Source organism: Micropterus dolomieu, linkage group LG06 (assembly GCF_021292245.1).
Source record: "Micropterus dolomieu isolate WLL.071019.BEF.003 ecotype Adirondacks linkage group LG06, ASM2129224v1, whole genome shotgun sequence".
Classification (NCBI taxonomy): domain Eukaryota; kingdom Metazoa; phylum Chordata; class Actinopteri; order Centrarchiformes; family Centrarchidae; genus Micropterus; species Micropterus dolomieu.
Window position 1 is genome coordinate 25,879,853 of NC_060155.1, and position 14,372 is coordinate 25,894,224.

Sequence of the window (14,372 nt, forward strand, 5' to 3'; positions counted from 1 at the left end):
CTCCACAGAATGAATTGTAAAAACTTCTGTGAAAAACTCCTATTGACAATTCTGTAATTTAGGTTATACGTAGTTATCCAAGGTGGGTTAAAATCAAGAGCATCTGGACTTGGTTGAAGGTACTTGACCGGATTCTCAAAGCTGTTTCTGTATCTGACCTCCTGCCCGGTTCGATCTGCTCTGTGTAGTGGCTTCTGTCAGAAAAATCGACTAGCTGCGTATTCTCCGCGGAGCACAGCAGAGAGCCGCTTCTGTGACACTTGTGAAACACACTGCGGCACATCTGGTGGAATCACAACCGTTGTCTAGAATGGCGGCAATCAGCTTTGACTGGTGGAATCCAGCAGTTAGTTAGGGTAGGTGTTTGCTGCGATCAAGACCTGTTATTTCAAAAGGCCTGTGTGAGTCCCCTCGAGCCAAATATTCACACTCAAACAATTTCTTGCAGTTAAACTCTTCTTTCTCCTTCCATCCATCTCTCACTATGATCACTATGAGACAACTATGATCACGAACAAGAGGGAGACAGAGACAAGCAGAGGGCTCCGACAGTTAATTTGTGGTGTTTTATCTCTGACAAAGACATCCTGACTAATTTACCCAAACAGTATCCTCAGTCTGTCTCTGTCTTGCCTGTCTTTGTATTTCAGCACTCTGTCATTCTTTCTCAATCATTGCACCATCAAACGATCTCTGAAGCACCACAGGGCTGGCTAGCAGTTTTGACAGATAGATGCCTCTCATGTTGGTATAAAAACAACAATGCAAAGGGCTTGTGAACTATCAAGAATAAGCCTCTGTGTGTTTCCTAGATTAAGTGTGCATTTACAGAGCCTCGTCCATCTGTGTAAGAGTGTGTTCATCGAAAAAAACATTTGAATTTTTACAAAGGAGCAAATCCCCAAAGCTCATTCAAATTCCCCAAGAGCTCCCTGTGTACTTTCCTTCCCATCTGGCCTCTCTGATCCAGTAGTTCAACTGGTTTCTCCTCTTCCATTCACATTACTCCGGATCACAGATTGAGAAAAAGCAGAAAGAGGCACAAGAAAAAAAGGAAAATTGTTCAATGGGGAGACATGGAGAGACACGAGCTGTTTTCAAAGACAATGTTAAAGGATAAGGCTGGTTTTACTGCGCACAAATCCGATGAAACAATTAACATTAAAAGGGTTGTTTATGTAGCAGCAGTCTGATATAGCATGCTTTTGTGCCACAGAGCTATATTGTTGTCTTAAATTTATTTGCCATTTTTACAACAGTGCCTTATACTAACATGAAGTTTGTAGTTCCCTTTATGCTACTCACTCTAATATTGGTCAGGTAAAAAGTATGGCAAGCAATTATGAGATGGTGGTAGAATAATATCCATCTCCGATCCCAGCCAGGAGCATTCAGGAACCATGGGGATCATACTTTGGGGTATTAGCAACATATCAATTCTAGAGTAGGAGCCATGGACATTTGAAAGAAGGAAAAGTCCTTTACATTTGGATTTAGTTGACACCAGATATTGCATAACCCCACACCGTGGTGCAGGACCAATGCTGCCCTGACGGAATCCAAAACCAAGCAACAAAAATCCCGGGGCAAGCGTTGTGGGAGCTGGACAATGGGGCGGGTAAGTCCAAGTCGAACCAGGATGGGTGGATGGAGGTCCGGAGGAGGGATTCAACAAGTGACCTGGGAACTGAAGCACAGGGGTCGTACATAAGACCTCTGGTGGACAGGCTGATTTTTTGGGAAGGCAGGGGACCACAGGTGGAGAGCCTGGGTGCTAGGAAGATCAGGAGACCGCAGGTGGACAGCCTGGAGACCGGACTGAAGCAGAGCTGGTGACCTCAGGCAGACGTCTTGGAGGAAGGACAGAAGGACATAGCAGGTGTGGAGGATGACTAGAAGGCCAGGTGGTACACCTGTGGTTGTCAGGCAGGAGGCCAGCATGAGACTGGAGACCAGGACTAGAGTCTGAGGGCTGGAGTGCAGGACCAGAGACTGGCAATGGGGCAGCAGGGCAGGAAGCTGACGGCAGATCAGCAGGACTGGAAGCCAGTCACAATAGGAGTAAGGCATGAGAGTCGGTGGAACAAGGGACCCCAGAAGCGGCTGAAGCACAGGAGCTGATGGCTGCTGTGGCTTAGCAGGATCAGAGGGCTGTAGCAGTTCAGGATCATGGAATTGCAGTAGCACAGTGCACTGTTTCCGAATCACCAGTGTTAATGGTACATTGGAAAATGGTGTTTTTAGTTTACCAAGTTCATGAGGATCTTAAATTAAATAAACTGACTTAGGTTCATCCGCCACTGTCTCTCAGCATACCTTTGTTCATCCTCATGTGTCCTGCTACATAATGTTACTTGGCCCCCATATAACCCAGAGGTCCTGTGAAGACGGGTCATCTGGGGAGAAGTTCCTCTTAAAGTCCTCCCAGAACTTGTCTTAAAGGTCCCATATTATGTAAAGTATCACGGTTTGGTTTCCAACTGTTTCTCAACGGCAGAATGTGTCGATGTAGCTGTGCAGATAATCTTGTTGCCCTTAGGTTGTGTCTGTAACAGCCTGCTACTCGTGAAAATTGGGGTAAACATTACTTCTCTTGACAGAATGTTCTGTCCCTGCTGTGTCTTTGGTTGCCTAAAGTTGCATTAATTGCTTTTTTTTTTTTTTCTCCACAAAAACTTACACACACATATCCCTGAAACATTATGGCCTTATAACATGTCTTAGAAAATTATTTCCTATTCATTTGAAGTTGTGTTTCTGTCTGTTTCAGTCCAATATTCACTCTCATTAGCTCTGTTTTAGTGTGCACCAACTCCTGAATTACTCCTCTCTTTAGCTGCTAAATACTTCTGCAGGTAGAAAGAGGCCGATGAGAACGGTGAGACTGAACTAAAACAGTGAAAATGTCATAAGACTAAATCAAAGAGCTAAAGAGGCTAAAAAGGAAGGCAGAGCTGCTGAAGTGCTGTGGAGGGTGGAAATCCTGCTCATTTTACTCTTGTATTTGAACTAAACCAATCAGTTAGTGTCAGCTAACAAACTATAGTAATTTATGTGAGGTTTTAACACATTACCAACCTGAATGATGAGACAGGGAGATGCGGTCTGTAGTTGCTTAAATCTCCACAATTAAGAGGAAAAACAGAAGAGCATGCACTCTTGATTGCAGTCCCTGGGGAAAAACCACAGTCTCACACTGCCACGTACTGTCAAAAAAACTGCTGCAGCAGATTAACCATTTAGATTATCAAACCATATTATTCATATTAACAGCAAAGACAATTGTCAGAAAATACAGATATAATCTCAAATTACGAAAAAAATTTCACGCACTAGTGGGCATCACACACGCACGCACAGAGGGACGGGGGTTTGGGCAGACTTTGTCCAATTATTGACCTGTACTGGATTCATGTCTTGCAGCAAACATTAAGGAGCAGTTCATCTCTAAACTTGCCAGAGGGCAAAAACAATGTGTTTCTCTCAATAATTACTTTATCAGAGATGCAGCTCCAACATTTAAACTAAAAGTTGACAGGAACATTGTGAATGATTTTTGTTAGGTTCATGGTTTGCCTCTCTTTTCTTGCTGTAGCCAGAGTGAAAGAGAGGATGACGGTGCTCTCTGCGGTTATACCTCTCATGTTTATGTTTTCTAGACCTCACTCTGGTCAAAAAGTATGCCTGTGTTGCCCATGACCAACTGCCAGACTCTGCTAAAGTGTGTCCCCAGGGAAAAAGACAGGTAACACATCCTAATGAATGTCTATATGTCTTTCTGTTTTACTGATTAGCAAGTTTGAAGCCTGGGAATTGTATCGACCCTCCATAGACAGTGATTTCACCTTCAAATCTAGCATTTTGTGCATGTGTGTTTTGTAGCTGTGTCATGTCTACATAATATTTTGATGGATTATGTGTTTACTTAACACCAGTACTTGTATTATGTTTTGTCACTTCACATTTGAATGTGCTCGACAGAAAGTACAATAGAATTACAAGTAAAAAAAGTATTTCATTCATGCTTCTATGTATGTACTTTATACTTGTTTTTGCATGTGTGTCCTATCTTATAAATTAAGCACTTTGTTTTTATTTTGCAAGTTTGCAATTTTGCTTTGATGTTTGCCACAAACATCAGACACATCCTGAAAAGCACATGTAGCACAACAGCTTTTGGTTGTTTGGTTATTAAAGGCTGAACTCTTTTATTGTTATAGACCATGTACACAGTCATAAAGCTGTTTTAGTGTGACAGCATACAATACTTGGCAAGGACAACCTCAGTTAAACTGGACGTTTTTCTGGGTTTTAATTCAATTTGATTTAACTTGGAATAAAGTATTTAATTAGCAACTGATAATAACAATAATTGTCAAAATGTCAAGCTGGATAAACATTATTTATATATACATTTATTTGTTCATTTATTATGTATGTACCTGTTATAGCTCACAAATCTTGGTTTGCCAAATCACATTAGTGTTGAGATTGTCCAGCAGTTGGCAGCTCCCAGAAGCAGTAAATTATACAGCAAGAAGCATCCAAAAAAGACAGGCATATAATTAGTTTCACCTAATAATAGTTAATATGATATATATGAAATTAATTGCCTCTCTGGAGGAAAGTTTTTATAACTTTAAGATGCATTTAAAAAAAGAAAGACAGTCAGTATGATCAAATATTGTTGCTGTTATAATGGGATATGATCTTATCCCAAGTGAACCTCATCTATGCGAGTGTGTTAATGTTTTCGTGGTTGATCATCTGGTAATTTTTCATTTCTTTTTTATCTTAACAGAGAGAAAACTACAGTAAGACTAAGAGCAAAATTGATTTGGACTGTATGTGTGTATGTGTGCTATGGTAATATAGTGAGTGTAAATGTCTTCTGCTTATTGGGAGAAAAAAATGGTTTCAACTGTTGCACAAGTTTCATTACAGCAGCTCGACAGTATTCACGCTTTTTTTTTAATGTCCATCTTGCCCAAGGCGCATCATCCTCTACAAATTTTACATCTATGAGATAGGGTGCTTTGCATTTTTATGAGTTTGCATACCATATTTGATTTAGATATTTAGAGCAATGTGTATGCATTTTCTCTATCATATTACCCAGTTTAAAAAACACCTTTTCTTTTCTGGTGCTCCTTTATTAAATATATCTTACCAATACAAACATTTTAACTCGCTCTTCTCTTACACATAAAAAACATAATTGCAATGTAGATACTATACATGTTAGTAAGTTGGAACTGTCTTTATGAAAAACAAATCCCCATATGTTCTATGATCATTTAAATATAAAACACATTGGTCTTATTCTGTGTCACAATAAACCAGCAGTGTCTTTAACAAAGCCCTTGTGATATGCGTATAATGGAGCATGGCACATACCTAGGGTGCCAAAAGCCAGATTAAAACTTATGTTTATCTAGCCCGATTCTGCACTTTAACCAGAAAGAAAACTCATTGAGATTAAAAATCTCTCTTTTCCAAGAGTGTACTGGCCAAAACAGGCAGCAGCACAATTAACAAGGTTGCAGACATTAAAACATATAACAAACGTAAAACATGTAACAATTTATGATGGGAATAAATAGTGAGTTACAAGGTTATAAAATATCAAAATTCATATATATTTACCACAAGTGATAAACAACAAGGATCATCCGAGTAATCATTCATAACATCTACAGCGCCCATGTCATTTAAAAAGCAACCAGTGAAACCGGCTCCCGAAGATTCAGGACATTTTGCATCTGATTCCAAGTGCAGGGGGCCGCATACTTAAACGCCCCTTTTCCCAATTCAGTCCGGACTTGAGGGACAGATAGTCCTCAGAATGAAGACAATATCTTCCTGTGCCTTTCTTTTTGATGTAAGTTTGTAGGTATGGGGGAAGCAGACCAAGAATAGCCTTGTAAATAAGAATGTGCCAATGATTAAGTCTACGGGTGGACAATGCAGACCAACCAACCCGCTCATACAAGGAGCAATGATGAGTAAGGGCTCTAAAGTTTGTGATGAACCTCAGAGCTCCGTGGTAAACAGTATCCAACAGTTTCAACCTTTGAAAGGACGCATGCATGTATATAACATCACCATAGTCTAGCACTGACATGAAAGTGGCAACAAGTTTCCTTTTGGCCTCAAAGGAAAAACATGACTTGCTTCTAAAATAAAAACCCAGTTTCAGCTTCAGCTTTTTCGCCAACTGCTGAATGTGAGGTTTAAAAGAGAGAATCATCAATTAGGATACCGAGATACTTGTATTGAGATACAGACTCAATCTCGGAGCCCTGTGAAGTAGCGATGGGTGGAAGGTTCTGTGACTTTGATTTTGCACTGGAAAACATAAGTTGTTTTGTCATCATTCAAAACAAGTTTTAAATCAAACAAGGTGCGTTGGTCATTATCAAAAGCAAGTTGTTGCTGACAAAGAACCTGGCTTGGTGTAGATGCAGAGTCACATATCACAGTATCATCAGCATAGAAATAAAAATGTGCGTTGGAGACATTTTGATCAAGAATGTTGATATATAATATAAATAGGACTGATCCCAGCACTGACCCCTGGGGCACACCCTTGAATACACTAAGAGGGCTGGAAGTGAGACCATCTACCTGCACTCACTGAGATCTACCTGATAGATAGTTTACAAACCAGCAGACTGTTTGTTCTGACAATCTGACACTGAAAAGTCTTTGTTTTAGTGTTGCGTGATCCACAGCATCAAAAGCCTTAGATAGATCTGTTGCACAATGTTGTGTTTTATCTAAAGAGTCAATGAAATCATTTACTACTTTTAGGGCTGCTGTAGTTGTGCTGTGTTTTTTTTTTTTTTTTTTTACAAAAGCCTGATTGAGAATTAGACAATATATTATTAGTAGTTAGAAATTCTTTCTATTGTTCATTCACCAGAGTTTCCATAACCTTAGCCAAGACGGAATATAAGTGGAATTTCATTCGTGTCCAGGGAGAGATTAAAAAGATATGTCAAAGGTGGTGCAATAAAATCAGATGCTAATTTTAGAAAATAAGGCTCCAAGTTATCAGGACCAGATTTTCTAATGTCTAAACGTCTGAGGGCTTTATGCACCTCTGAGAGTATAAGTGGATTAAAACTAAAACTCTAATATGACCCTGAGTATGACTTTTAGGTTGTTTAGATTCTTTGAAGTTTCTATAAAAATTTGGTCTGCTTTGGCTTTTCAAATAGCGATTGTGCACAAATTCTGCAGTCTCCTAAAGAGCAGCCAGTCAGAATCCAGGCCTGTTTTCCTGGCTTTTGCCCAGGCCTTATTGCGCTTGTGAAGAGAGTTGGCTAACTCTGAAGTGAACCATGCATTGCTTTGGCCTTTTACTCTATACTTTCTGAGGGGAGCATGCTTGTCAACAATTTCTTTAAAGCCACCATAAAAACATTTCCAAGCATTTTCAACATCAGCAATAAGATACATTTTATCCCAATCAAAATAAAACAGGTCATGAAAAAACCCTTGTTCCGTAAAATGTTTAATAATAATGCTTAATAATGATGTGTGGCTTGGTTTCGGGAATTTTTGAATTTCTGACTGTGGCAACAACACAGTGGTCACTAATGTCGTTTGCTAATACAGAAGCTGCTGAGTATTTATAAGGAACGCTGGTTAGGATAAGATCAATTAAAGATGACAGACATTTCAGATTAGGTCTAGTGGGACTATCGACGAGCTGGAAGAGATTTAGCGAGTCTAGCTTTAAAATCATCAGATACTGGTTATAGCCAGTTCCATTTTAGATCTCCCATGACTACAATTTCATTAAAATTCAGTCCTGATAAAAGCTGCATTAAAGAGGGAATCACTGACAGCTGAAGGTGTCCTATAGCAACCAACAACAGTAATGTGGAGAGTCTTAGAGACCTTGAGATCAAGAGCTAAAAATTCGAATTGCTTACTCACTGATTTAGAGAGAAGCATATTCACACGAAACTTACTTTTAATATATACTGCGACACACCGCCCCTTCTGGGACGATCAGTCCTATATACATTATACTCATCAAAGCTGATACCCTAATTCAGAACAGATTTGCTTAGCCAAGTTTCTGATAAGACAATTACATCAGCATCAGTTGAGTGTGCCCAAATACAGATTTAAAATCCACAGGGGTATTAAAATTTATAACAGAGTCTGGGCCTGGGTTGGGTTGCACATTTTCTGAAATCAACAGCAACAGAACAATTACTAGCAGTGCCACTGTAAATTGGAACAACGGTCCTCTAAGGTCTAAAGGTGTTTTCATAGTGGTTTTGAGATTTGTAAGGAGATAATTTGAATTTATATTATGCATTTTTTTATTTGCTATTTTATCAGTTGTGTATCAATGTGACACACTATTTATAACTCTTGTATAACCCCTAATTAATATTTTATTATTTAACACACATTTTAAGTGTGTATTTATTATGTAAAGATCTATAACTCCTCTGAAGCAGCATTTCTTTTCTTTCCCAAAAACTGCGTCTAGAACAAAACATGTGTGTGAGCACATCCCAGCTCCACATAGAGCTTCGGGAGCTCATAGACCTGCGATAGGTAGATTTCTGAGAAGTGGTTTCAACTCTTTGACAAAGCTGCTACAAAAAAATCATATTTCATTAATTCATGTCATTACTTGCATCTGTGAAACAATTTGAAAATGCCATCCTTTATAGTGATGCTTCATCACACTCCAGATAAAACTAGAATAATTTTACCATTGGATCAATGCCAACATCACACAAACAAATTTTGCGCAGACATAGTTCTTGTTTCAGAGGCGCAACACATTATTGTAAACAGAGTATAGCATGAATATATTAAATGTTAAACAATGCTGAAATGTGTCTAAAGTGGGGACCATTTATCTTTGCAGTCTGGTGGCTCAGGGTGGATCTCTAAAAACAGATAGATGTCAGTGTTAAAACTTCTAGTCATTCTAGTTCATTGTAGTTTTTTCCCCCATGGCAAAATCACTGAACTATTGCTCAACTTAGCTGACCACCACCCTCGTGCATAATAAGGCTTCGAGTTGGTTTGTGTAAGCAGTGTTTTCTTTTGAACTTTTGGAGCAATTTTGTGATGCTCAGACTTCAGCAGATCATTAATTAATTTTCTGGTGAGGCTTACTGAACTCCTGTTGTGTGCTCTGCTCTGCTTGTGGTCCACTCAACACCAGGAGCTGTGGATATCAGGTAACATCACTGAACACATCCAGGCTGTTCTGAAAAAGAAGGTGAGGTTGTAAACACAGGTGGAGGAACATAAGCCAGACATGACTACCAGCCACACCATATCCCAGAATGACAGTTACATCCTCAATCAGCATCAGTTTATGCAGTGGAACTGGGATCACCTATGGACCCATAACATGTACGGAGACAAAATCATTAGTATACTCCCCTGAGAGAAAAGCAGCACTGAGGCAAAAACAAATGAATGCAAGGAACCAGCATCCCTTAAAATCTTAACAGGCACCACTACAGAAATCAACTGACACAAATGGTAGGTAATCTGAATGCTAAGCTTAGCTAACTGATTTCACATCTACTTGGCCACAGGACAAAGCAGAACCTGGTACAGTTCAAACGGAAACAACCAGCGTGGCAGCTCTTACGGCAGGACATTCAATACCTACTATCTGGTAGAAAAAAAACTGTGGAAAAATGTGCTACTCCAAGTTACCAGGACCACTACAAAGACTTTGTGAGAGCCTCCATTTCTCATAGCCCAGCTCTTGGACTGCAACAAAAACAGGAGAGACACAAAGGTAAACTAAATAACAAAGTACTTCATTCAAAACAGAATAATCACACCTGGGCACACAAGTCCCCAAAAAAACACAGACAGCACCCAAAAACAACTTCATGGCTTGTTAAATGTGCATGGTGCAGTGGATATGATTTGCCTCTATCCTGATTGACAGGTTGCTGAGGTAGTTTTTTACAAGTATTCCAAATCTGGCGTGGGAAGCATTCAGTGGGCATTTATCCTGCAAGAGGGTCTAACTAAAGATGTTATTGAGTTGCATTATGGGAATGTAGGATCCAGCTTTTTTGGAACTTGACCCCATGACAAAGAGTATAGAAGTAAAGAGATGAAACTGATGCCTGGTAGCTGGCAGATGGTGCGGTAGCAACAGCACAGTACAGGTAAACAGAGCTGAACAGTTCTCAATACACATCGACATCCTGTGGCACCTATTAAGTAACAAAGGTGTTTTTACTCAACTGTGATGTACTCCGAGAACTTAATAATATACTAATGGACAAACAACAAAACAAACAAAAAACAAAATATTTTGCCCTTTTCTCGTGGTCGTGGCAGTTGTGAAAACATTTTTTTGTTGACAGGTGTACCTTCAGCAGGACAGCCCCACTCCAGGGACTTATTATTATGTCTTCTACTTCATTGTATTATTTGGAATAAAAACAAGCAGAGAAACGGGTCAATTCGTTCATTTCGCACTGAAGCAGCTAATAAGGGGCATGTTGGAGTAGAAAACAAACTTACCTTTCTTAAACTGTCTTCAGTAACCTCAAGCTGTTAGCAATGTTTGGCTGTTTCTCACCCAGTTGAATTCCTCCTAAACAGCTGTTTCTGTTTCAGTTAATGATTGTGTTACAACCATAGACTGTATAAAGTTACAACTTATATATTGACTTGGTGATCATTAGCACCAGTTTGATATATTTAGGGGTTCAAGAGGGGTCTGTTGGAAGAGCAGGCTTTAGCCATAGCAACTCTATAATGCGATTACACAGTATGTCGATGTTTACAAGTCGTTCCACCATCCCCAAGTGGCCAAAATATATTTTCAATCCTTTTAATTCTGGTTTTTCAATGTAGGGCCTACTGTGAATACTTTATAAACTACACATTAAGGACTTACTTTAAATACATGATTACATTTTACTGATGTTTAATTTCAGATTTTTTACTTTTAATCGAGTACATACTGCTACAAGTAAATACTTGTTACATCACAAAAACTAATCAGTGATCACAGACATGCAACTCGTTTAACTCAGTGTGTGTCAGTCATGTTTCTGTCGGTGTCTTTAACTACAAGAAAGAATTTAAGTGGGATCTGAGCTCTCAAACAATCTTGTTCTGTAGAACAAGATGGTTGGATTCAAGGGAAAGCCAACAGAAGTGTCTTAGAAAGGTGTTATACACATCCAGAACAGCTTCAGTGTTCCCTGTCATACATTTTCCAAGTATCTGTGCTCCACTGGTGGGATGAAAAGTATTCTACCAAAACATATTCCCTTATTTAGTGTACGGATGATAGCCGTGGGGATTGCTTTCACGTCCCTCCAGAATCTCTTATTGAGTTGAGATCTGGTAACTGTGAAGGCCATAGCATATGATTCACATAATTTCATAGTCATCAAACCTGGAAGCATCCGTTATGTTTCTCCAATCACTTATTTATTATTTATTGTTTCTCCTGTCATTTCTTCCATGTCTCTAAATGCATGATTGTTTCTCCTAGGTCAGTTACACTGCAGACTTCTTGTATGCAGGTGGAGTCACAGTGGTCCACGGGAGGTGATTATAGTGATTATAGTCACTGGTGTGATAATCCTGCTGTTGATTATAATGACCTATCATACTTATAATAGATCATCATGAATTAATTCATAATTTATTGCAAAATGCAAAGTTAGTGTACATAAATAATATAATCCATATAACTTGATTTTGAAATGTCTTCTCTCTATTTTGTCACCCAGCACAGGCTTGAAGTTCAGCTAAAACAAAGTCCTTTCAGGCAAGTTCTGCCACTCAGCAGCCATCTTGGCAACGCCTCTGGGCAGCTATTTTGGACCAACAAGACCAGGCTCCTATCTAAATGAATGGGGAGAGAGCCAGAACTGCACTTACACTGTGTGCAGAATTATTAGGCAAATGAGTATTTTGACCATATCATCATTTTTATGCATTTTTTCCAACTCCAAGCTGTATAAACTTGAATGCTTATTGGATTTAAGCATTTCAGGTGATGTGTTTTTGTGTAATGAGGGAGGGTGTGGCCTAAGGAGAAAAAACACCCTATATCAGGTGTGCATAATTATTAGGCAGCTTCTTTTCCTCAGGCAAAATGGGCCAAAAAAGAGATTTAACTGACTCAGAAAAGTCAAAAATTGTAAAAAGTCTTTCAGAGGGATGCAGTACTCTAGAAATTGCTAAGATATTGGGGCGTGATCACAGAACCATCAAACGTTTTGTAGCAAAACCTCAACATAGTCGCAAGAAACGTGTTGAGAAAAAAAAAAAACGCAAATTAACTTCCAAAGATTTGAGAAGAATCAAACGTGAAGCGACCAGGAACCCATTATCCTCCAGTGCTGTCATATTCCAGAACTGCAACCTACCTGGAGTGCCCAGAAGGAGAAGGTGTTCAGTGCTCAGAGACATGGCCAAGGTAAGGAAGGCTGAAATCCGACCACCACTGAACAACAAACATAAGTTGAAACGTCAAGACTGGGCCAGGAAATATCTGAAGACAGATTTTATGGACTGATGAGATGAGAGTGACTCTAGACGGACCAGATGGATGGGCCCGTGGCTGGATCAGTAATGGGCACAGAGCTCCACTTCGACTCAGACGACAGCAAGGTGGAGGTGGGGTAATGGTATGGGCTGGTATTATTAAGGATGAGCTAGTTGGACCTTTTCAGGTTGAAGATGGACTCAAAATGAACTCCCAAACCTACTGCCAGTTTTTAGAAGATACTTTCTTCAAGCAGTAGTACAGGAAAAAGTCTACATCTTTCAAGAAGTCCATGATTTTTATGCAGGACAATGCTCCATCGCATGCATCGAAGTACTCCACTGCGTGGCTAGCCAGTAAAGGCCTTAAAGATGAAAGAATTATGACATGGCCCCCTTCGTCACCTGATTTAAACCCTATTGAGAACTTGTGGAAAGGAAAACAGTACACCTCTCTGAACAGTGTATGGGAGGCTGTGGTGGCTGCTGCATAAAAAGTTGATCATCAACAGATCAAGAAACTGACAGACTCCATGAATGGAAGGCTTATAACTGTTATTGAAAAGAAGGGTGGCTATATTGGTCACTGATCTTTTTTTTTAAATGTCAGAAATGTTTATTTGTAAACTGAGTTGTTTGTTTCTGTAATTCTCACTTTAACAGATTAAAATAAACTGTCGTTTATTTAAAAAAAAAGTGAGATGGGAAAATTTTCATTTTGCTGCGTAATACTTCTGCACACTAAGAGTTGCCTAATAATTGTGCACATATATATTCTCCTAAGAAAGCCAAAACCTCACTTTTGCTTTCTTAAATATTCAGGATTGAGGGTTTATTAACATTTTGGATTGACTGAGAGCACGGTATTTGTTCAATAATAAAATTAATCCTCAAAAATAAAACTTGCCTAATAATTTTGCACACAGTGTAAAGTGCTTTCTAAAAACAGCCACAATGCCACCCCCACGGCCACTCTCCCCGGGGTGGCTAAAATAGTCATAATCCGGGGGGCATAATTCAATAAGCTGACTGTGATCACCAGGACGTAGCCAAGATTCAGTCAGAAACATAAAGTCTAAGTCAGAAGAAGAGATAAAATCATTTAGAATGAACATTTTGTTTGAGAGGGATCTAACATTAAGAAGAGCCAACTCTAGTGATCTATACTGTGGTAAAGCAGACGTAATGACCTGAGGCGAGGATAAAGCTTGTATCCTAATTAACTTATTACTATTGCTGAAATGAATGTGTCGTTCTCGTTTTACATGCCTTTACGAAGTCAATTCAGGGATTTTAGGGATGCGTGAGGCAGCGATGTGACAAGCCGATCTCCCAATGTGGACTGGAGTTATAGAAGCATGGCTATATACCTTCCACAAGGGGGCGTCAGTGACAGTAGATGGTACCTTGTTGTTGCCAGTTGGCAAAGGGGCCAGAGAAGAAGAAGGAGGGGGAACAGGTGATTTAGATAGTCAGTCATGTACGGAGGACAGGACACCGTGCTGCAGGTTGGACGCTAGCATGCGGCAACCTAGCTTATTCGGATGCAGACCGTCTTGTGCAAAGAAGGAGTCACGATTCCAAAACAGATTGAAATTGTCAATAAAACCAATACTGTGGGTGCAACAGGTAGACTGGAGCCAGGTGTGAAGGCTGAGAAGCCTACTAAAACGACCAATTCCACGAAAGTGGAATTGGGCCAGAGATGAACACAGACTTTCCACTCCTATTGAGCAAGTCGAGGAGACGATTAAAGTCGCATTTCGTGAGCTCTGATTGCTGACGTGAAGTGTCATTTGTGCCAACATGGACTATGATTTTCCTGATGGACGTAGGGAGTGAGGCAA

General features: G+C 39.7%; 1 long non-coding RNA gene across 2 annotated transcripts in view; it reads right to left on the bottom strand.

Annotated features, from left to right (window-relative positions):
- Positions 1–8,660: 8,660 nt before the first annotated feature.
- The window catches only part of LOC123971863, a 102,393-nt gene continuing 96,681 nt past the window's right edge, over positions 8,661–14,372 (bottom strand). Inside the window, exon 4 of one of the 2 annotated variants that reach the window (XR_006825314.1) lies at positions 8,661–9,245. This is a non-coding gene — a long non-coding RNA (uncharacterized LOC123971863). Of the gene's footprint in view, positions 9,251–14,372 lie in introns of both variants that reach the window. The other variant, XR_006825313.1, reaches the window with a different exon arrangement.